Source organism: Phyllostomus hastatus, unplaced genomic scaffold, assembly GCF_019186645.2.
Source record: "Phyllostomus hastatus isolate PE091 unplaced genomic scaffold, TTU_PhHast_1.1 phas_contig_40, whole genome shotgun sequence".
Lineage (NCBI taxonomy): Eukaryota > Metazoa > Chordata > Mammalia > Chiroptera > Phyllostomidae > Phyllostomus > Phyllostomus hastatus.
In genome coordinates, this window is record NW_025333872.1 from 61472482 (window position 1) to 61496884 (window position 24403).

The following is a 24403-nucleotide window of genomic DNA, read 5'->3' on the forward strand; positions in this document are numbered from 1 at the left end:
GATGGAGGGCTTGCACCAATGGTGTTGCCCTGGGATGGAAAGATAGTGCAAGAAAACAGGGGAAGGCAGCAACAGTGGAAACTGCTGATTGACAGGATTCAGGGTCCTGGGGAGAGAAGGAATTTAATGTCACAGTGAGACTTTGAGCTTGAGTTACCAGGACTATTGTGATACCATTAATGAAAGTGTGCCGTATCCTTTACCAGTTCCAAGGTTTCACATGTCCGTTTCCATGTAAGTTTATTTTCCCTTATATTTCCATTCTACTTTCTGTAGCTACTCATCCTTTACTACCAACACAGACATCACTTCCGCCAGGAAGCCTTCTCCAATTCCCTGTGCACAATTTTGGTGTCTTCCCTGTGCACTTTCACTGTAATATGTACTTATCATAACAAGAATTACATGCTACATGATATGAGTAACTCCATAGCTTTGCTTGGATTTCCCCAAAGCAGAGCCTGAAACAAAGGCCTTTATGTCAGTTGATTTGGGAATATGATTACAGACAGTAGGAATGAGGAACAGGAAGGAGAGGAAACCAGGGCAGATGCTTTATCAGCTGGTCACCACTGTGGGTAACTGACACTCTAGCCCATAGGACACAGGTGGCAAACACAAGGCCTGAGGGCCAAATCTGGCCCTCCACTTTGTTTTATCTGGCCCAGCACCTTGTTTCTATCTGGTGGCAGCACTGAGCTCTCACTTAACTGTTAAGGAGTAGTTACATTTATACAGTCTTAAATGACATTCTGCCTTTTGAAGGCAACCGTGAGGCTGATGTGGCCCCCAGTGAAAATGAGTTTGACACCCCTGCCACAGGACCTTCTAAGAAACCTTATAAAATGTGGCTCACAGCTGCTCATGAAGGAAAAGACAATAGAAAGCATTACCCATCGACTCCCATCCTCCAGGTCAACAATCACCCCACTGATCATTCTCTCTTCCACACCTCCAGTTTGCCTTCACACAGTGCTGGCAGTTTCCCACAGTGGTCCCATGTGGTGGCACCAGGTTTCTCAGTGCTTCCCTGGAGTTAGTCCAGTTTGTGCGGAACTGAATGTTGTAATAGCACCTGGGAAGGATGTACAAGCGGCATCCAAGGCAGTTTCTAAATCCTGAATGTGGAAGAAAGTGACAGAATGGAGCAAAGGCTGATCTTGAGGAGGAAAGAATGAAAGCACAGCCTTGGCAGGGAAGATGATGCAGGAAGGAGCCAAGATGGGGGTGGGGAAGGTGGTCGGAATCCCTCCACACCTCTGTCACCCTCAGGGCCTTAATCACACCCACCATCTGTCATCTGGGACCATCTGTCCCCACTTTCAACAATGGAGTTTCATCCATTATTAGATTTTGGGTTATTTGTGAGTCATGTCTGTCTTATGAAGAGAATTCATGGATGGAGGTATAATGATGCAAATAGAGATCATGTTAGAAGCCTTAAGGAAAGGATGAAATTATCAAGAAGGATGTGGCATAAAATGGGAAGGGCATTTAGCATAAAACTTGTGGTTGGAGGAAAAGCAAGAATCCACTGAAAAACAGATCAAATTAGCCTAGCTGTTAGCAGAAAACCCTACTGCACAGAGGCAGACACGTGGCTGGAAAGGCGGGAGTGAGTGCGAGGCCGTGAACACAAGCTGTTGTCGCAGGAAGTCTGGTGGTGACAGGAGGAATAGGGCAGGTGCTGGAGGGGGCAGTGTGGTTACAGGAATGCTGTCTTTGTGCTGAAGGAGGGAATTTCTGTCATATTTAAAGAAAGGAGTGAGCAGAGAGGGGAAAAAGCAAGTTGCCAGGGAAAAGATGAAAAAATAAAGGCAGATTTGGAGAAGATGTGGGGAAACGCAAAGGGAACAGGTTTTTTTGGAAAAAGGGTAATAAGAAGACTTAATTACACTTTATTGTTTAAACAGAAATAAAAGAAGAAGAAATGGGTGAGGATCTAAAAATTTCTAGGCGTGCCCTGGCTGGTATAGCTCAGTGGATGGAGCGCTGGCCTGTGAACCAAAGAGTCACTGGTTTGATTCCTAGTCAGGGCACATGCCTGGGTTGTGGGCCAGGTCCCCAGAATTTTATTTTTCATAGTTTTGATCTTCTCTTTTTTTAATATATTTTATTGATTATGCTATTACAGTTGTCCCATTTTTTCTCCCCTTTATTTCCCTCCATCCTGTCCCCACCCACCAGTATCCCCTCCCCTCCTCCTTAGTTCATGTCCATGGGTCATACATATAAGTTCTTTGGATTCTCCATTTCCCATACTATTCTTAACTTCCACCTGTTAAATAAGCTTTCAGTTTCTTGCTCTTCCTCTTCTCTTTCTGGTACCCCTATGATGTGACTATTGACCCTCTTGAAGTTGTCCCAGAGGCTGCATATACTATCCTCATTTCTTCTGATTCTTTTTCCTTCTTATTGTTCTGGTTGGCTGTTTTTTGCTTCCTTATATTCCAAGTCATGGATTTGATTCTCAGTTTCATCCACTGTACTTTTGTTTGCCTGTAAATTGTTATTTATTTCAATTAGTGTAGCCTTCATTTCTGACTGGGTATTTTTTATGTCGCTGAGGTCCTCACTAATTTCCTTGAACACCCTAATAGCCAGTGTTTTGAGCTCTGCATCTGATAGATTGCTTATCTCCATTTTGTTGAGCTCTTTTTCTGGAGTTTTGGTCTGTTCTTTCATTTGGGCCATGTTTCTTTGTCTCCTAATTTTGGCAGCCTCCCTATGTTTGTTTCTATGTAGTAGGGAGAGCTGCTATGACTCCCTGTCTTGGTAGTGTGGCCTAATGTAGTAGGTGTCCTATAGGGTCCAGTGGCATAGCCTCCCCTATTACCCCAGTTGGGTACTCAAGGTACACCCTTTGTGCAAGCTGAGTACACCCTCCTCTTGTAGTTGAGCCTTGGTTACTGTTGGCAGATCGATGGGAGCAATTTACCCAGGCCACTCAGGTGCAAGGACTGGCTATGACCATGGACCACAAATCTCTGTTCTCCATTGAGCATCAGCTGTGTAGGGGGAGGGTGGTGGTGCTCTGACATGTTCTGTAGCTGTCCACTAGGTGTTACTAGGTGGTGCTGGCTAAGGTCTGGCCTGGGGTCACTCTGCCTTAGATATAAAGCTATGAGATGGCTGCTAGTTGTGCTGGGCTTGGAGATTCCCAGGCAAAACCAAGCTGTGAATCTAGGCTGGTTGTTGCTAGTGCCAGGTCTGGTGCTCACCGAGGCCAGCTGTTGCTTGTTTAAGAGGATTTAGGAAGTTGTGAAACATGAGCCAAGACAAGCCATTCTTATGGAAAAGCAGCTTGGTTGGGCCCATAAATTGGGTGGGACAGAGTCTCTGGGGGTCTCCAAGAAGGGTCAAACAGTGTTAGCCAGGTTGATGGAGTCTCAGATATGGCACTAGCTTTTCTAGCTCTAAATAGGAGGAGGGATTAGAAAAGGGACAATGGCCCCTGCTTGCCTTGATGCCAGCCACTTCAGTTGCTCCCTGTATACTACTGATGCCTTTGAAGCTGCTACCTCAGTGTTGGAGCTTAGAGGAAGTGAGTCTGAGTAGGTGAGTCCATGTGTGCGTTCTTTAAGAGGAACTGCCTGGGACCCAGAAGTTTCTTCCATTGACTCAATCCCCGCTGGTTTTTGCAGCAAGAGGTTGTGGGGACTTATCTTCCTGACATTGGAACCCTAAGCTCAGGAGGGGTGGGGGGCCTGGTGTGGTGCTGGGACTCCTTGCTCCCAAGATATTCCTCCTGAATTTTTATCCACTACATATGGGTGAGTCACCAGCCCATTCTGTGTCTCTACCCCTCCTACCAGTCTGGATAGAGGTAGTTTCTTTAATTTGATAGTTGTCAGACTTCTGTTGGGAACTGCCCTGCCTGGTTTCAGGAACTGTAACCCCCCATGGCTAAGGCGGAGTGAGCAACCTTGGGACCACAAGCCACTAAGGAGACAAAGCTTATCCCCCTGGCAGGAACACTGCCTCTGCCCACTTTACTTCACCCTGCCTGGCCCCCAATGCTTGATCGGTTAGCCAATGATGGGTAAGATTCCTCAAGGGAGGGATGATCTAAGACAGGCATGATCATGGGGCCCCCAGGGAAGGACTTGGGGGGCTATAGAAAAAGCAGGTGATAGGCCCTTGCCTCTCCGCTTTGACATAGCCTGAGTCCTCATTTTGTCTGCAAGCAGTCTCCTAATCTCTTAGCTGCCTTATTTCTGCTGCCTGATTTAAGCCTGAAACAATGACTTAAGCCTGAAACAATGCTGGAGGTGGGTGTCGCCCTGTGCTGGGAAAGTGTTTCCTAGGGCAATCTGGTCTAGGAAAGAATGTATAAAATCCTATGAGCCTACTTTGCTAATACCCTCAATTTAAATGATAAGGGTTCAAGCAGGAAGTGAGTTTGAGCCTCAAAGTTTTATGGCCCTTTAACTGTCTGACCATGACTCTGAATAAGCCCTCAGAGTTCTTTAAATATTTTCTATTGTTTAATCATTTCTGCCTGACAATGATTGATGAGCTTTACATATACACCCTGTATTCCTATGCAAATTGAATTTAATAAAAGCTTGTCAAGCCAAGGGTCCATGAACTCTCCTCTTGAAGGAGAAGCTGTGACATCCCTTTTCCTCCATAGGACTTGGTAGTCTGTGAATTTGTCTCATATCTCATCCATAATGTGGTGGACACTGTGGGCCAGTATCCACGTCAACTTCCATTCAACTCAATTTCTGATGGTTCTAAGTGATTGTTGTTCTATATTTAGTTGTGATTTTGATGTGGTTATGCGAAGAAGAGAGCCATGTCTGCCTACACCATCATCTTGACAGGAAGTTCATCCTTTTTTTGAACACAATTTTTTTTTTCAAGTGTGGTTGCTGGGGGTCATGGCCTGCAACTCAGGCATGTACCCTGATTGGGAATCGAACCTGCAACACTTTGGTTCACAGCCCATGCTCAGTCCACTGAGCTATGCCAGCCAGGGCTGAACACAATTTTTTAAAGCAGTTTTAGGCTCACCATAAAATTGAGAGGAAGGTACAGAGATATCCCCTAAACCCCTATCCCCACACAGGCAGAGCCTCCCCCTATAGAGGTACATTTGTTAAAATTGATGAATCCACATTGGCATATCATAATTAATCAAAGTCCATAGCTTACATTAGGGTTCACTCTTGGTATCATATATTCTGTGGGTTTGGACAAATGTATAATGACACGTATCCAGCACTATAGTCTCACAGTAGTATACAGAATAGTTTCACTGCCTTAAAAATCCTCTGTATAGTATACGTTTTTTATTCCAAGAATTTAAGTTCCTATTTTGACAGCAAAAGCTACTTTTCTTACCTTTTAGAAACTTAACAGCCTTATGTGCCTGTTGACAATAGTCTGGCCTCAGAAGGGAGCAATGCCCCTTGGAGGCAGCAGGCCATTTAGGACAAGTTACTGACCAGAGGCTTATATCTGGACTGGCTGCTGTGTCTCCCTGGGACAGGTGAGACTACACTGAGCCACCACGTTTGCTGAGTGCCCTCCTCAGTGGAGCACAGTGTAAGCGCTGGGGAGATAGGCAGTTATGAAGAGGAAAGAAAGGGAAGAGAAGGTGATGAGCAGCAATAGTTTGAGCTGGGTTCCTCCAGGGAGGAGCATCCCTAGATCAGGGCGAATCAGCCTATGGATGTGAGATCTGAGGCAGACAAAATGGGGAAGAGTGGGGATGGATGGAGGCGGACGAAGGTGCCCAGCAGGATGGAGGAGGGTTGAGGTCCCTGTAGTGAGCCAGCCAGCTTGCCTCATTATGTGCTTTTTTTTGCATGTGAACTTCTGATAATTTTAGCGCCCCATAACCGAGGCAGTCATTTCTGAGAATGTCACTGCCTCTAGGTTCCTCTTCTACTTGAAGGGAGTTGGCTTGTTTCTCTACCCACATGGCTCCCTCTACCTGGTTATGGTCCTTTCTATAGTCGACAGCCCTGAAATCACAGAGGGTCTCCTTGAAGAAACTGAGGCCCAGTCACAGACCAAGACAAGCCAAGAGGACACTCACCAGGATGAATTCAATGGTCCTGGGAACAAGGGATTACACTGCCACTTTTTCAGAAGATGAAAGGAAGCTTTCAGGTTAAGTAGCCCAGGGGATGAACAGCTTCTGAGAACTGGAGGTAGAATCTCAATTTAAGACTGAGTGACAGGACAACATTCTTTCTGTACCAGCTGTTTCCCTGGGGCAGTGACCCACCAATCTGAGAAGAGGGTCCCAAGCCAACTGGAGCTCTGTTCCCCAAACACCACCTGCAGGTGTCTTTCCCGTGCTTCACTATGCCAATGTCACAGGCTTTCTGAGACATGGGGCTCAGGCAGAATTTTGCTGGGAGAAGCAGGAAACAGGACATCTTTGGAGTATAGTTTGATATATTTTACATTTTGACATATAATTTATAAAGGACATTTTTAATCACTTTAGAAGTTTTAAATCTTTTATTCTGAAATGATTTAAAACCAACTGAGAAGCTGGAAGAACAGTACTGCCAATTCTCATATTTATTTTACCAGACTCATCAATTTCTAATAGTTTGCATATATATAAATATTTATACCATGTTTATATAAATACATATTTGTATTATATTTATAATATTATAAAATATTTATATATAGCCCTGGCTGGTGTGGCTCAGTGGATTGAGTGCCAGCCTGAAAACCAAAGGGTCACCGGTTCGATTCCTGGTCAGGGCACATGCCTGGGTTGCGGGCCAGTAGAGGGTGCGTGAAATACAACCACACACTGATGTTTCTCACCCTCTTTTTTCCCTACCTTCCCCTCTGCCTAAAAATAAATACATAAAATCTTTTAAAATATAAAATAAAAAGTCAAAAAGATATTTTAAAAATATTTATACATAATATCAATATCCCATTAAACTAGTATTTATATTGACTATTGCGTTTTTTGGCATCCCTGAATCAAGTGACTCACTCTCCCTTCCCTACTCCTGGCCCCGCCTCTGAGACACTCAGCTGTGAATACTCACTAGGCCCATGGGCCCCAACTCCACATTGGATGAACCTGTTTCCTCTCACCCCTCCCCCCCTGAGCTAATCTCATTAGGTGGAGAAGGAGGTGAGCAATGGGGAGAAGAGCCAGCCAAGCTTCTCCACTCTTCCCCTTCAGGCTTCCAAGCCTGAAGCAGCCCTTTGCCAAGGGAGGGTTAAAGCTTTCAGTGTGAACTGAGTTTGGAGCTATTTGTGTTAGTTTGGACATCTGATTTACTGCAATGAGGTTTTGCCTTTGTCTGAAAGTATGGGAGCTACTTACCACTTCGAGAAAGACCTCACTGCCCAGCTGTGAGGCTTGGGCTGCTCTGTTAGCCTCTGGCTGCTGAGTTTGTGGGGCTCCACCTCAGCTCCAGAGAGCTCAGGCTTTCTCAGTGGCCCCCACCAGAGACTTGGGGTGATGGCGCAGGATCTGTACCATTGGCAAACCCAGGACTCCTGTAAAGGGCAGTCTTTGCTGCAGAAATTCTGATGGGGATGGAGACACCTAGTCAGATCTTACGCCCTTATCTCTCACCCCTCCCCTGAGCTCGCCCTGGTCCAGACGCAGTGACTGGCCTCCCTGGTATTTCTCTAGCACTCCAGGCACACTTCCATCTCAGGGCCTTTGTACTCGCTGTTCCCCACCTGGAATCCTTTCCCCTCAATGTCTCTGTGGCTTGCTGCTTCATTCAGCTCTTCTTCACTGAGCTCTTTTCTGAGCACACTTCTAACAAATGACAGTGTCCTTCCCCCAGGTGCTGCACTCTCTGTATTGCCCATTCCTGCTTTATTTTTTTCCTCAGCACTCAGGTCTCTAACTTTGTCCACTAGAATTTAAGCTTCACAAGGCAAAGAGCTTTGCTTATTTTGTCTCTTGTTTTTCCAGCTCCCAAAACAGGGCCTAGAGCCCAGTAAGCATCCAGTAATTACCAGTACAGGAAGTACCAGAAGTCCAGATGTTTCAAAACATCAAAATTGACTATAATTTAAATCTCCCACTCAGGTATGTGTTATTGTGTAGACACTGTCTCATAAACCACAGTTTTTCATAGACTCTGTGTTTATAGACCCACTTAACATAAATACTTTTATTAAACATATGGACGGGTAGTACACCAAGTGAGCACTTAGAAAACTTGTGCCGTGACAACTCACAGTCCCATTTGGAAAGTAATATTGTTTGTCTTGTATCTATGATCTCAACTCACAGAGTGTTTTCATTTCTTCGTGGACACCAAATGTTTGATTTGGCTCTTTAAACACTTTTGTTTATTTTCTTCCCAAATTAGTTAAAAAGCTGAAAATTTGTTACAAGTCTTTCTTTTCTTTCTCTTTTTCTTAGTTATTTAATGTTTTTCAGAAATCTATATATTTATACCCTGAAAACCTTTAGGGCTATCACATACGAAATACTGTTATAAAGACCATTGATTTGATTCAAAGTGTTGAAAATACTGTTGAGGAACAATTGTGATTGGGCAATGTTCTTATTCTGTAGATTGAATTTACCTGTCATTCTCATTCTGGTTCTAAGCATTCAAAGTTATATAATGTACTATCTAGTGTTTGACTAGAGATGTCTAGTCCTTCCCCAAAAATAAAAACATAAAAGCATCAGAGATATGGAATTTTTGTGCTTTCCTTTAGTTAATCTTTTTATTTTACCTGAGGAGCCCAAAATATCTCGCATTTCAGATATCTGTTTCTGTCTGGATCACGTGCAGGCCTGAGGGAGAACACAGCAGGGGAGTGGGCCAACAAGGTCTTCCTCGGTTCCCTGCCTGCCTTGCCATGGTCAAATGCTGTCCCAGACGCCTTCCCCTCCTCTTCCTCCTTTCTCTTTCTTCTCTCTTCCCTTTTCTTTCAGCAATCTCATGCTTTGTATCACTTCATTTATATTGTCTAATCTTTTGAGGTCTTTAGTATGTTGCCTGACTTGGTATTTTACTTTCATTCCCTTTATAAAAATATAGGCTGAATTTGAAAAGAACGAAATTGCTCTCAACCAAGGACTGTGCTGGGAGCTTGTCCCAGAAACCTAGTGATGATCACATGCCCTGATGGGTAGAGAGCCTCCTGGGGTCCTGGGGCACGGGGGGGTGGTGGTGGGGGGATTGATTCATAGGAATCAAAATATCAGCTGTGAAATATCAGCTGTGAAGTTTCTTCCAGGCATCTTCCTTCTCTGTAGGGAAATAATACTGACTAATTTCTACTGCTGAAATCCTGAAGCAAATCAGGATAGGGCCAGCCCCAAACTTGACTACAACAGACTACATATTCTTCAAGTCTGACTAAGCAGCTATGATCTGATCTGTGTTGTACAGTAGTTTAGAGCACAGGAATAGCTGCGATGTGTTTCTCTCATTCTGCAGGTGTTGTTATATGATGCATAATGACTGCCAGCCCAATCTCGACATAGAGAACCCTCTGCAGTTCAAAGTTCTGATCCGTTGAAGTCTGAAGTATTCTGAAACTGCCCTAAAAAGATGAATTGTAGGAAGTCAAGGATCCGTGGCAAAATACAGATTTCTAGAAAGTTATGGACTTAAAAAAGTAATAGAAAATGATGCTAATTTAGTAGGAGATGTTGGATCATTTGTGTGGAGTTCTATATAAGTAGTTTAGTGAGTAATTCAGAAAGACAGTTTTTTAAGAAATAATTTATACTTTTTCTTATGAATGTTGCTAATAGATTTCTAGATCTTTAGATGCCTATAGTACATCTAGCCAGCTACCTTATATTATGCATGAGAAAACTCAAATATGGGTTTTAGGAGAAGTGATTTGGCCAAGTGACTAAGCTAATTAGAAGCCATGCCGTGGAAGAAAATAGAGGTCTTTTAACTTTTCCTTGGAAAATCTAATGTCCTGATTTTAAGTTTGGTTCTATAATATGACTATCCCTTACTTGAATTATAACTCTCCTACTTTATTAAGTTGGGTGTATATCTTATTACATACAAAAGGAATGTATAAAAATGTTAATATTTTCTGAAATAAGATGTTCTCATTTCATAGCAGTAAAAGCCTGTAATAATGCATGGAGAAAGTTAAGCCTCATGACTATTAAAAGCAGAGGGACTATAATTTGCATTTCCATCTCTCAAAGTTTTCAGAATAATGTTCTCTACCTGAAAAAATTGTCTTTTGTTGAGAATTGTAGTGTGATGGCTTTGTGATCTGTCAGCACAGTTCATCTGAACTACATCTCCAGCATTCCCTTTCTAGTACATTTCTGGATAGGTTGGACTATGGGATTATTCTCTCAGAAGAGTTGGAGGATGGAAGAAGGCAGTGGAAATTTCATAGTAGACACACAACATCTCCTAATTATTCACATAAATACTAATTTAGGTGCAGCTATGAAAGGATTAGACAGACATAAAGTCCTAAGTCAGTTACTTTTGAGTTAGTCAAAAAAAGACATTGACCTGACCAGCGTGGTTTAGTTTTTTGGGTGTTGTCCTGGTTTGATCCCTGGTCAGGGCACTTGCGTGTGTTGTGGGTTCAGTTCCTGGTCAGGGCACATATGGGAGGCAACTGATCTGTGTTTCTCTCTCATTGATATTTCTTTCCCTCTCTTTCTCTCTCCCTTCCCCCTCCCTAAAAATAAACAACATCTTTAAAAATAAGGGTGGGGGACATCATCCTGGTTGCATCTAACTTAGTCAAGTACAAGCTCTTTAAAAAGCGATTAGGCCCTCCCTAAAGCTCAGAGACTCCAAGCTTCAGCTCAAGCTCAAGTTAATGGATTTCCAGCTGGCTAATTCTGTTTCCTTCCTGACCCTCCATCCTATGGACTTGGGACTTGCTTAGACAGCCTCACAATTGTGTAAGCCAATCTTGTCTGTATATTCACACACATCCTACTGGTTCTGCCTCTCTTGCTAAACCCTGCTGGACACAGGCAATTTCCATAATTTACATCTTAGCCAGGATACTCCTTACCCCTTCTCCATTTAAGGGTCTGTCCAGTCAAATTCTTATTTGTTTTCTTCTTTGCAATTTCTGGAGCAAATTAACCCCTAGCTGTCTTACAAGCCTCAGAATTCTAGCCGTGCAATAAATATCCTTGCACTGTTAAGTCTCAGACTCGTGGGAATTTAGCCCATATTGTTTAGTTGTTCCCACTTGGGCAGCCTCATCATAAAAATTAATATTTTCTAGCAAATGGGATCTGGTCATTAGTTAAATAATTCCCTTTTAGGCTTTGGTCTCCCTTGTGTGGTCTCCTCTACTTTAAACTGTCATCCTTTCTGCTGCCTGTTTTGCTGACACGGACATTTGACCATGTGATTCCCTGGCTGGAAAGAGCATCAGTTATTCTCCAGTTCACACTGAGTAACACCTGAGCCTCAGTGGTGTGTACACTCACTCATTTTTAATCTCCCTGCTTTCCCAGTTTCATCTACTTTTTGCCCGGTGTGCTGTCACATTAAACTCCTTGCAATTTTCCAGGTGTGCCCTCTCAGGACCAAGGAATTGATTCTCTCTGGAAGACACTAGCAATTGCTAACAGGCATGTTTGTGAGCCAAACTGCCATCAATAAGGTAAACACCAAAATAAACACAATTCAGAGAAGCCTTCAGTATAACCTACATGAAACTTAAACATGGTCCTTAGGCATCAACAAAATGCTTTATGCACCACAACTTTCTGCTAACTTTTACTTCTCAGAAAAAGTTGTTACATGTAGCCCTCCACATCCAGACATCATTCTCTTTACTGGGGCAATCCCTCTCCTCCCATCTCCTCCACTGTCATCGGTGGCATTACTTTCCTCCCATCTTCCTGATTTGTTATCTTGGGTTTCCCTTGAACGAGAGTATTTCTTTGCCTCATCTCGAACCCTGGAGTTGCTCTCTAACAGTAATTCCTTTCCCACATACAATACTTTCAGTCCTTCCCTTGCTACTGGTCTGGCTCCAGGCATGGCCCTCTGGCCCCCATTGTAGCTGCTTGAACCTTCTCTGGACTCCTTCCGCCCAGATGTGCTGACAGAGACAAGAATGCTTTTCCGCATGTCTTTTTAAATGATGCTGTTCCTCCCTCAGCAACTTACCAACTACTACCACTCAATCATTCCCCAAATCCAAGTTACTAATTTCCTGCTGCTTTAAATGAGAGCTCCAAGTCGTGAGTTTCGAGGCCAGTAACCCACTGCCCTTTCCATGGCACCCCTTTGCCTAACTCCATAGACAATATCTAATCTAGCAGGAAATCCCACTTACCTCTCCCTGTCACTTGTCACCTATTCTCAGTATGCCAAGCCCTCCACAATCTCCTCCCCACCCCCCATCGGCCTCTCCACCTGCTGTTCCTTTTCCTTCATCAAATAGTTCTCATAAATCCTTTCTCCTAAAGCTTTCCCAGGGTACAACCACTTCAGCAGTCTCCTCAGCCCTTGTGTAAACAAGTACAGACCATTTGCAGACATCAGAGATCAGCCCTGCTCAGTCTCAGAAAACCGTGTGTAACCATGCGGGGTTAGTGGGGAAGAGAGCCAGACTTTCAGTTCCCAAAGGCCTTCACGGAATGAAGCACACAGGCCAAATGGCATTCCAGAACCTCGTTCGTAAGACGCAGGTACCTGTATAACAAGGCACACCGCTCAATGCAGGGAACACTGAGTATTTATTTAAAATAATAAAAATGTTAGTTTTTCTGTTCTTTACATCTCCCTACGTAAGATAAGGAATCTGTGCACTTTCTTTAAACCGGTGTTCGTCCTGCTTCTGGTCTGAGGTGAGGCTTGCTGTTGAAGAGTTTACTTTCACTAAGGAGTCAGGAGGGTTATACCTGGAGAAAGGAAGAGGAGGGAGGGAGTGTGGGTCTCAGATTTATCAAAAACGAGACCAGTTAGCCAAGAGGAGATGCTACCAATTACTTTTCACAGCTTCTGAGTCTCTAGGCCTCTGGATGTGGACGGTGATGTGTAACAACTCTGTGAACCGCTGCTCTCTCCCAGATACAGGGGACCCCGGGCACTGCAAGGGTTAAGGTGAAGCTGACCAGAATGTTTGTTCCCAGGCAGATTTTAACTTTCCTGCATTTCATCTTTTGTTGTCACTCAGCGTTGACCAGAAATTGTGGAGATACAGTTACCTCTCTGCACAGCTGTTCTTTTTTTATTATTATTATTACCACCATAGAGTCAATCACAAGAAAGAAGGAAGTTTATTATTTCCCATAGTTTCTTTAAATCTGAAAACCCAGGAAACAAGCCTGAAGGCACTAGAAAAAAAATAAATACATTCAATCAAAACACCTCAGTCAGGAAAAATTGATCAGGCCTTGTGAGCCCAGCCAGCTTAGCCCAGTGCCTGCTCAAAAAGACCCCTCACAGAAGGACTAATAGTATCTACAATTTATAGCTAAACTGAGAGCTGCTCATGCAGCTCTTGAAGAACAGGGGCAGAGAGGAATTACTAGTGGACCCTGGAGAGTTTCACTGGAGAGTAAAACACCTTCTCAGAAAGGAATCCCAGCAAAATGGTAGCAGAGGGGTCTAGTTTTTAGGCAAATGTTCTACTTGAAATAAAAGAGCAGAAAATTATTTTGGTTTCTAATAAAGTCAATTGATTTTAATAATAAAATTCTGTGTTTAGATTTTTCTACAGTAATATAAATGCTCAGGATAACTGACTTCAACTGCCTTGATGGTAACGCTCCTAAATATAATTTCTTCTGTCACAGCATTGGGAACAAAATAACATGGAGGTGAAGGTAATGGTGGGAGCCCCCTGTGGTTTTCCATTATCTCCATCAGTCCTCAGTGCACCCCAAGCCCACAGTGACCTTCGTGGCCTCCTGCACACTGGCCAGGTCCCAGCAAGGCACGCCCACTTTCCCAGAGGCCTCCTGATGCCAGGTCTTGCTGAACCAATGTCAGTCCTGGAGCCCTGCCCTGCTGCCCGGTGGCCATTGCTGATAGGCTCACACTGCTGCCCTGACGCACCTGAGCCATCCCTTAGCTGCCTTGCAGTTTATCACCACACTGACATCACTTTCCAGGGAACTTCTTTTTTGATACACATTATAAACTCATAGATTTAAATATAGTTGATGTGCTTCAATTTACTGCAGTTACTATTTTCATTGATAGTCAAATGGGAGTCCCTGCAAGTGGGTTCCTGCCTATTTTTGGCACTGTCATCCTAGCTGTCAATAGTGTTTTTGTTTTCAGGTATGACCAGACATTTGAGGTTTATCTTGAGCATTTCTTGATGCAGACCTCCAGGTATTTCTGCACAAAGCCCTAATTCCTGAGAGATTGTAATCTCTGTGTTAGGAATGCTCATTCCTAATGAGTTGTTTTTCATTTCTAGGCCTCTTCAAGGAACAAAACTCGGAGTTTAAAGATAGATTGATTGATTGATAGATAGATGTAGACAAAGCATCACAAGTTTACATTAAGACATCCAGTGCGTATTCTAGTTCAGGATTACAGGGCTTTTATTTGGTCTTGTCTATCTTACATCTCCTTTCATACCCAAAATCCCGGTTGCCAAGAACATCTATATAATTACTTGCTTGTTTCACCCTACACGATATATACAAAAGCCTCAGAATAATGATAGCTACAATATAATTACTGAAAATATTTGAAGATTTTTTTTTCTTGTTAGTACTTCCTGAATTCTAATGATATACCCCACTCAGGATCTATACCCAGGTAATTCTCAGGTTTTAAAGTCACTTGAAATTTGTACCATCAACTCCATACATACTTCGGTTCAACTTTTCATTTTGTTTTAGCAATAATGTCTTAAAACTTAATTTATTAACAACATATCCTGGAGAACTCATAGGAGTAGATAGAGGTATTACTTTCCACTTTTTTTACAGCTGTATAATATTCCATTGTGTAGGTGTAACCATAGTTGGTGGTCTCCTTTTGACAGAAATTTGAATTGTCTCTAATAAACAAGTAATGCTCCAATTAATAGCGTTGTGTATACATATTTCCATATTTTCCAGTTTGTCTTTAGAATAGATTACATGGACAAAAAAGGGAAGTTCTACAAAAAGTAACCTCACAGGGTGATCTGATCATAAATTCCTACCTGGGAAGGTCATAGTGGGTAGTCACACCCCAGGCATACACCTTCTTTAAAGGCTTGTCTCTGCTTCGAGCAAGTTCTGACAACTGTTTCTATTAAAGTTAACACACCTTTGAAATAACAACCATTAAGAAAACACATAATCTTGTTAATTGTCCTGTAATCCAATCACACCTTACTTTTTCCCACCTCCATGTAATCTTGTTTTCCTCCTTAATTTCAAATGTGACCATGAACTCGGTGGTCCCTGGATCTGTCTCTTGCTTCAACAGGGTTTGGACGGAACAGACCTAGGGGTGCCCTTTCTTTCCAACTACCCTCCAATCTCTTTTCTAGTCACCACCTTTGGAACCACCTCAGCCATCCTCAGCCTCCAAGACCAGCCAACATTGTTTTGTTTTGTTTTGTTTTAACCTTAATTCTTCACTGCTGAACAACCATGAACTCCCAGATTCATTAGGATTATTCCAGGCTGCCATCAATGACCTGGCTGACCTGCATCTGTGGGCCTCCAACACCTGCCTCTCTCTGGGCTTCTATCTCAACCACAAGAATGTGACTCTGCAGGGCATGGGCCACTTCTTCTGAGAGTTGGCTGAGGAGAAGCATGAGGGCACCCGGCATCTCTTAAAACTGCAAAACCAGCATGGTGACCGCATTCTCTTCCAGGACATGGTGAAGCCTTCCCAAGATGAGTGGGGTAAAACTCAGAATGCCATGGAAGCTGCCTTGGCCTTGGAGAAGAACCTGAACCAGGCCCTTTTGGACCTGCATGCCCTGAGTTTTGCCCATACAGACCCTCATCTCTGGGACTTCCTGGATGAGGAGGTGAAACTCATCAAGAAAATGGGTGACCACCTGACCGACATCCAAAGGCTGGGAAGCCCCCAGACTGGGATGGGTGAGTATCTCTTTGAAAGGCTCACCCTCAAGCACGGCTCGGAAGCCTTTGGAACCCAGAGGCTTTTGAGGGGCCCCTCTTCATTTCCCTGGTATCTGGCTTTCACCTGAGCTTCTCCCCGAAACCACTAAACACCCTTTTAACCACCCTGGGACCCTCTCCCATGCATTAGACCAAATGGAAACAATAAAGATTTTTGCAAGAAAAAAATTCAAATGCATACAGGAAGCTGCAAAATAGTTCATCTTGGGAGCATCTGAGATCCTGCTCCCTGGCATAAGTTGTCAGTTTGGCTCAGTTAAAATTCTTATAAGAATTCTCTGTAGGTTTGGACATTTCTTATGTTGACAATTAGAAACTGGAATACTAAGTCAAAAACAGTCATGAGAACATTCATTGACCTGAATAATCACAGAAGTACTGCTCTGCTTTATGGGGAGGATGATACGGAAAATTTTTTCCCCATGTTCAGGAAATGGGGAGATGAGGCTTTGGCTCCTGATATAAGCCAGCAATTGTCTCTCCCAGGACTCACTGAGCCCTAATACCAGTGGAATTTCTGGAAATACATGCAAACATGTCCTGCTGAAACTAAGTTCCTGTTAGCAGCACTCAAAACATCATCTGTAACCAGGTGCAAACACATCTAGTGCATGTAAAGCAGAAATCATAGAGACAAAACTGATCTGAAAATTCCTCTCAGATGGTGCCATGTTGGAAACCACCATCTCTAAGTCAAATAAAACTATGTTTTCCTCCAACATTAGAACATATCACTGTTGGCTGACACCAGATGGACAGTCTCCTGTTGGAGGCTCAGTCCAGATCATTTGCCATTGAGGGGAGTAGAAGACCCAATTATTAGCCCTTATCTCTAATGGATGAATTTGGGTAACTTAATTGCTCATATTATGAAATACTGATGAAGTCAAGTATAGGAATTTTTTGTGGTTGTTGTAATTTTTATACTTGAAGAATTACAACAGTGAATTCTTTACTTCATAGCTTCTTGTAAACCAATCACTGGGCAACAGTTACAATCTTCCTAGATTACTTTCTGCTTCAAGCACACAATGGAAAATAGAGGAGTTGCAGGAGAGTAAAAGAAATATTTTATTATGACATTGGAAAGAGAAATGCAGTTACATTTGACACATTAAAACTGCATCTTTCTTATGTAGCTGTCTTAAACAGTTGTGTGTGTAGATATATATATATATTATATATATATTTATTTCCATTTTATAAATGATAGATGCTATATTGTCTTAAATTACAGTTGTAACTTCTATCTCTTTGAAAAAGCACTGCCTTGACCAACAGCTATGCTACAAAGGCTTCTACCACAAATAGTTCACTGAATTCCCCATGAATCATTTTAGGGCATTCCATTTAAAAGAACCTTTCTACCAGTGTAAGAATCCAGCTGTGTCTAGTGACTCCCTAGTGATATCTAGGACTAATCCTTGCCAGGTGATTGTTTCCAGAAAACAGTATCAAGTGGGGAAAAAATATGAAGGAAAGTGGCAAGACAGGCTGGCCCAAGTCCGGGCCGTGTTTGTGGGATGTGCAGGGAGCCTGTGCAGAGGTCATGGTGTCGCATCTGAGACCCAGGAGCAGCCTGCAAATTCCCTGGAATAGAGAATTGCCTGTTTTAACTTGGTCAACTGACCCTTCCCTTTGCTCCCCCGTCCCAGAACCATTGTTGTATAAAGGTGTTTCTTGAGGTTCCTTCTAGTACTGCTCAGTGACACTTGAGCCGAATTGGACCAGTGTGACGTGTTCACACAGAGCAGAAGGTTTTAGAGAAGGTAGCAGTTGTCAGGTAAGAGCAGCTGCATCCACTTTAAAAGCCCTTGAAAGAGGTTTAAACAAATCAGTGCATGTGATGCCCTTCTCACCCCCACTTTTCAGTTAATGAAGTCTACTTACATTGGGGTTCTGGAAAACACGAACAGAATAAGTTAAAAAAAAAGGTAAAAGTGGGAAATACCACCCAGGGTAGAAACCCCATTTCTTGAAAGACTGTGAGTTGTATGGCTTTTCGGATTCTGGACCCATGCTGCATTTTCTCCTTTCTTTCTAACACCTCAGCCCAGCCTTCTGGTGCTGAGTACCACGTGGTACAGTCACACTGCTTCTTTCACACCCGAAAGCTCCTAAAATCATGTGTAGAACATCCAGATACTGAGCAAAACAGTTCATGAGAAAGTTCTGTTATCCATTATTTAGCCAAAACATCATCATGTAGAAAGTTGACTATTGAAGTATACACAATGGGATATTACTCACTCAGTAATAAAAAAAAAATGAAATCTTGCCATTTGTGATAACATAGATGGACCTAGAGGGTTGTTATGCTAAGTGAAGTAAGTGAGACAGAGGAGGACAAATAGCACATAATTTCTTCCTATATGTGAGATTTAAAAAATCAAAACAAATGAACAAACAAAACAAACACAGACTCATGGAAACAAATAACAAACTGATGCTTGGCAGAGGAGAAGGGTGTGGAAGCACAGGTGGGAAAGGGAAGGGGAATATAGTCAGTAGTACTGTGGCAACTTTGTATCGTGACAGACTCTGTTGAGTCATTATGTTGTACATCTGAAACTAATGTTAATTAGATTGTATGCCAACTATACTTTAATACAATTTTTTAAAAAATGAAGTTCATAATATAAATATGGACTGAAGAAGTTACTCCAAAAACTCAGTATGATCTATTCAGAGATGGCATTTTCATAAAAAGGAAACTTACTGAAAACATTTAAGAATTTGCAAAAATATACTGAGCATCTAGATCACAAAAATTCCCTCAAGAACTCTCATTACCCCCTCCCCCACACCCCTCAGACAGCTCCACAGGACCATACCTCGAAGTTGATATTGCAGTGGGAAGGAGATTAACTTTTTAATTACTGTGACAGAATTCAGTGAGGGCTGTGCGAGCCCAGGGCTAGGGAGGGTCTTGGCTGGGCAGGGTGCCGGCAGGCTGGGCCTCTCAGGGCTCTGGGGAGCTCTGACCGAACTTTGCACATTCACGCTGCTGCCCCTCCCTTCTCCCCTCTCTCTTCTCCAAAACAACTGACCTCGCTCAGATCCTGTTTGTGCTTTACTTCCTGCACTGAAGCAGTTTGCTCTGAGCCTAGCCACTGATCCCTCTGGAGTCTCCTAGCTGCCGTTTCCTCCTTCTTGTCCTTTTTTCTCTTGTGCATTTGTTTTCTCAGAGCGAGTCCTCCCTGGGGCCCTGGCTCCGCTGCCTGAATTACAGGAAACGGGCCAAGGCATTCTCTCTCTCAGTTCCTAGAGAGTCAGAAAGCCTGGGAATGGGTTTGGCAAGAAGGTCTTTTGTGCCCTCCACCTCGATTGCTTACAGTGCTGCCGACTGCCTCCCAGTTACAAGTGCAAAACTGGCATTCATTGCTCTCTGGGCACTTCAGATTCACCCATATCCCTCAGGCCAGGGGGGTGTCCTCGCCACTTTTGTTTCAGAAAGAGGGACCCAGAGGTTGTTGGGGAAGAGAATTAGGGGTCTGCCTCCCAGGCTTTCCCTGCTTTGACTGTAGCCTGCCAGCCCGCTCCGCTGATTTTTAGCTCTCCTTCCTGCCAGTGCCTTTGTTCGTGGGAGGCGCCAAGTCCCCACTGGGAAGTCTGAAAGAGCGGCCCCGACGCTCTCTCTTTTTCTCTGTCGCGTCTCTCAATGTCGTCTTCCTTCCTTCTCAAAGGCGACTGGATGTTGTTACTGATTTTCTCGGAATGAGGTCAGTGGACGTTGTTTTCCGTAAGAACGTTCCGCTGTGCTACAGAAACACAGACAGGCAGAAGGACAAAAGGAATGAGTGCGGTCCCCCTGGCACTTGCGTCCCTCACTTCTCGCTTTACCCAAAAGGGCCAACACCATTTCCTTCCAAGCTTTTCACACCCCTGTGGCCCATCTCAGCCCTTTAACCTTTAAGTCAGCTCTACAGGAACAGAAAAGCTTTAAAGGCTGAACTAAAGGAAAGAGCAGGGCACTGAGCACTCAGCTTCAGATGGGAGTGAAAAAGCAGAAAGTCTACAGTTATTTGATGGATATTCTGCATCCAATTTGCTAACAACTTTATACTTGAGCACTCCAAGTCTTAATCTAGCCTCCAACCTTGTTTTAAAAGAGCCAGTGCCTCCAACTAACTCCCATGCCCCCGCACCACACCGTTAAGTCTGAGATTTAGACGTCTCCTTAGAGCGAGTAGACCAGGCATTTCCAACCCCCACTCCATGGACAACAAATGAGTGACAGTGTATATTCAATACCCCACACGGACTCATTTGGGCTTCCTTGTAGCATGGCAGCCTTGGCAAGTCAGGCTGACCGTTTCAAGAGCAAATAGTGCAGTAAGCAAGGCAGAAATATCGCTGCCCTTTTGGCCTTGACTTGGAAGTTACGCAGCATTACTACTGCTGTACTCTATTGGACCAAACAGGCAGGAAATCTTGCCCAGTTCCAGGGGAAGGAAACACAGACCCCACCTCTTGATGAGGAGACTTTTAAAGGATTTGTGGCTGTATTAAGCAATAATTGACTGATTGCCCTTTGTAAGTTGCAATTACATTTTGTTCCTGGATCTTTTCCAATTCTTATTGGTCTATTTTCAGCTTTTATCTCCTGCTCCTCAAAAAAGGTGTTTTCAACGTCAAAAATGCCAGCAGGTGAGGTTGCTGGGCTCCTCTCTGAGGAACCTCACCTCCCAGTACTGTGATTTTGTGCAATACTTCCTCTTCCACACTGAATCTGGGCTGGCACTGGGGTGGAAGTGATCCCTGTGATTTCCAAGGTTAACTCACAAGAAGCCTTGCCACTTCTACCTGGGTTTTGAAAATGCTCATTCTGGGGAAAGGCAGTCCCCATGTGAGAAGTCCAACCCGAGATCACCAGGCTTTGTCCAGCCCCCAGAGACGTAGCCAATGTGCATGAGGAAACCACCTTGGATGTCCAGGCTTATGGCTTTTGGGTGACCCCAGCCCAGCCAGCTCTGACTGCAGTTGCATTTGAGACTAAGCAAGAGCCACACAGCTGGGTCAACTCTCAGAATCTTGAGAAATAATAATAAATTGATACTTTAAGCCACCAAGTTTTGAGATGGTTTGGTATGCAGCAATCCATAACCCAACACCAGATTCTATGAATTCCACCTCAGAACACTTCCTAAATATGGTTCTTTTATAAGCAGCTGCCCAAGATTATATATTTGCTGAAGCAAAGCTTACTCTCTGCTTTCTGAGCAAGAACTCATTCCTTTAAGGAAGTTCTTCCTGGAAGTGATATAAGACATGCTCACAAGCAACCATAACATAAAAGTCAGGACAGAAAAAGTACCATGAGAACTCAGAAAAGAGAAGGAGAGAATTTTTCCAGCCAGAGCTGGTGGGCCTGAAGAGGCAGTGGTGTTGAACTGGGTCCTGAACTCCAAGTGGCTGTTTGTGGCTTTGTTTTGTAGAAGCAGGGAGCTACTGAAAGTTTCTGAGCAGAAAAGTGGTGTGATCAAAAACATGTTTTACGGAAATTAGTCTGAGGTTTATTAACCAATGTCACGCCAATAAATTCAAGAAGAAAAAGAAAAAGAAAATTAGCCTGAGGGTGATTATAAAGTCAGTCACATGTGGGAGTCAACAAGGGTGGTCAGCAAAGGTGGAGAGACCAGAAGAAGCATATCGCGACAGTCCAGGGGAGAACACCAAACCCACACAGGCCCCTGGAGGAGAGTTCAGGGACATTAGCAGCTGAGATGACCGTGAAGCATTTCTTGTTTCTTACACATGTAATGATACAATTATAACATCAGTCCTTCTAGTTCTTGAATAAATGAAAACAAAGCAAATAATTCCACAACTTTAACTTTTGAAAGAATGTGATTTTTAAAACAAAGTATCTTTAAAATATATTTTTTGTGGGGGGTATATTAAATTAGATTACTCTTTTAAACATTTCTGGCCATTTCTAATATATTCATATGGATTTACAGCTTTTGTCACTTATTCATCCCTCAGTAATGTTAGTAGTGTAAAAAGCCTCCAAATTTTTTTTTTCAGAGCAACATTATCAGTAATTTTGAAATCCACAGTGGCATTTGTTGAAACTATGCAGTTGCTGCAAACATTTTTAAAGTATAAGCTCCCTCTAGTGGCTAAAATAGTCTTTGCCCCTTGATCAAATTGGCGCCATGTGTTGATATTTAAATAATTTCAGAGAGTAAATTTTAACATCCTCTAGAACTGAATTTGCACTTAAAATTTTTTCTTTGCTTCCCATTAATAGGTTCTATAATATTCACAGTGAATTTCAACATCTACTATTGCTATTATTGCTACAATTCGTAATTATCAGTTTTCAATAATGTGTTAATATTGAGTTTCAGACCACACTAAAACACAATTATCGCCTAATTAATGTACAAGGTAATTTACTATAAGTGCTTCAAGGAAGTGAAGTCATCATTTATCGCTCTATAAAATGTCCTCATCGATGAGCCTATATCCTCTTAAAACTAATTTAAGTTCAAACTATGCCAAAAATGTATGTTTCCTGTCTGAATCCACCATCTCCTGCAGGAAGGGTCACGCTCAGCATATTCCACTGAAGTCCCTTCTCCCACTATGGGACAGTGTCAGGCCCAGGCCCCTGAGAAGAGGGCATTGGCTGGGGCTGGGGGAGTGAGAAGACGAACACGGAATGCCTCCATGTCTCAGGCATTAGGTTTTATGCTTCACATCTGCTATCTTATTTGAAGACATAATGAGATGTTGTTCCGTTTGCTTGTATTCAACAAAAAATTTTTCAAACTCTTACAAATCATACTATGGCAGAGAGGTAAAGTAGGAATCTTCTTTGCCTTTAAGATGTTTAGACCAAGTGAGGGGACCCTTAAGAAAACAGATGAGTGTAGCTGACAGGCCAGGGGAAGTTCAGGCACAGGGAGAAGCCCCAGGAGCAGCTCTTCACCCCGACCAGAAGGGGAAGGGAGGGAGCAGCAGGGAACACTCACCTTCTCAGAGGAGGGGATCCTGGGTTGAATCTTGAGGATGCTGAGTCAGCCAGGCCGACAGAGGACCGGACCATATGTGCAAAGGGCAAGAGCCCTAAGAGGGCATTCTTTCAGGGTGGCCAGCTCTCAGAAGGATGGCGAAGGAGTAATACTCATATTTTCCAGAGGTCTTAATGGACACCCAAAGAAGTTAAGAATTCTGCCTCCAAGACCAACGTGGTTTCTCAGTGACTGTGTAGCTGCCCCTCTTCCTTACTTACAGAGTGGGGGTGGGGGTTAGGGTTAGCAACTAAGTGGTATTAGAGCCACTTTGTGGAAAAAAATGAACGAAATTTTGGGCCAACCCAATAATTATGAGCCCAGCTGTGAAAATGTCTTAAAATTTGAAGCTAAAAATGTCCAGCGTTGTTTGTTTTAAGCGAAAGTGTGAACGTCAGAAGTGGCTTGGCAGCCAGTTATAATGAAAATAAGGTTTTGGAATAGGCAGAGCGGGCAGCTTTCCCACTTGAAGGCTGTCCATTCCTAGATCCTGAACTTAGGATCCAGCCCAGCCGCCCTGTCCTGGCACCACCACCCAGTGGAACTGCATCTTATAGCCATCTGAGACTTACAGTGAAGAGGACAGCTAAGAACTGTGTGAAGTCAAAATTATTCTGGAAAACCCCTTAGATTATCCATAGCAACTTGGTTTTGTGTATACAGCCCAGGGCTATGAACCTTTTTAAAAAGAACTTATTTATTTATTTATTAAACTGCAACATCAATGTGTGGTTGCCTCTCTTGCACCCCTCCCGGGGACCTGGCCCGAGACCCAGGCATTTATTTGCCCTAGGCTGGGAATCAAACTGGTAACCCTTTCGATCGCAGGCCGGCACTCCATCCACTGAGCCACACTAAAAACACTGTGTGAGAACAACTGACCTAAACAATGAGAAGCCCAAAATTAGAGCTTATGTTGCAGATGCCTGGGTGTTCAATCCATTCTGCCTTTAAGACAGCTGTCACATTCCTAACAGGTAATGGACAATCAGCGAGAATTCTAAATATTTCTGTTTGCCTACATAATTTATTTCATTTGCTATTACATGAACCATCTTGAAGTTAGCACATTAGTTTATTCAGTGTTCTAATTCAATGCTGCTACTTTAGGACAGATGCATCGCTGCTTTTGTAAGGGTCAAGCAAGATGTTGTATAGGACTATGACACACACTACCTATCACAGAGCAGAAGCTCAATACATGCTGGCTGGGTTTAAATCTGAATTTTGTTTCACTAGGCCCATATTCACATAGTCTATGAAAAGTCATAGAACGTAATTTGGTCACTTATTCTCATATTCTTAGCTGACATCTCATGGGTGGTTCCCACAC

General features: G+C 43.2%; 1 pseudogene; it reads left to right on the forward strand.

Moving 5' to 3' along the window:
* The first annotated feature begins 12577 nt into the window (after window positions 1–12577).
* LOC123821846 lies at window positions 12578–16116 on the forward strand (annotated as a pseudogene).
* The last annotated feature ends 8287 nt before the right edge of the window (window positions 16117–24403 follow it).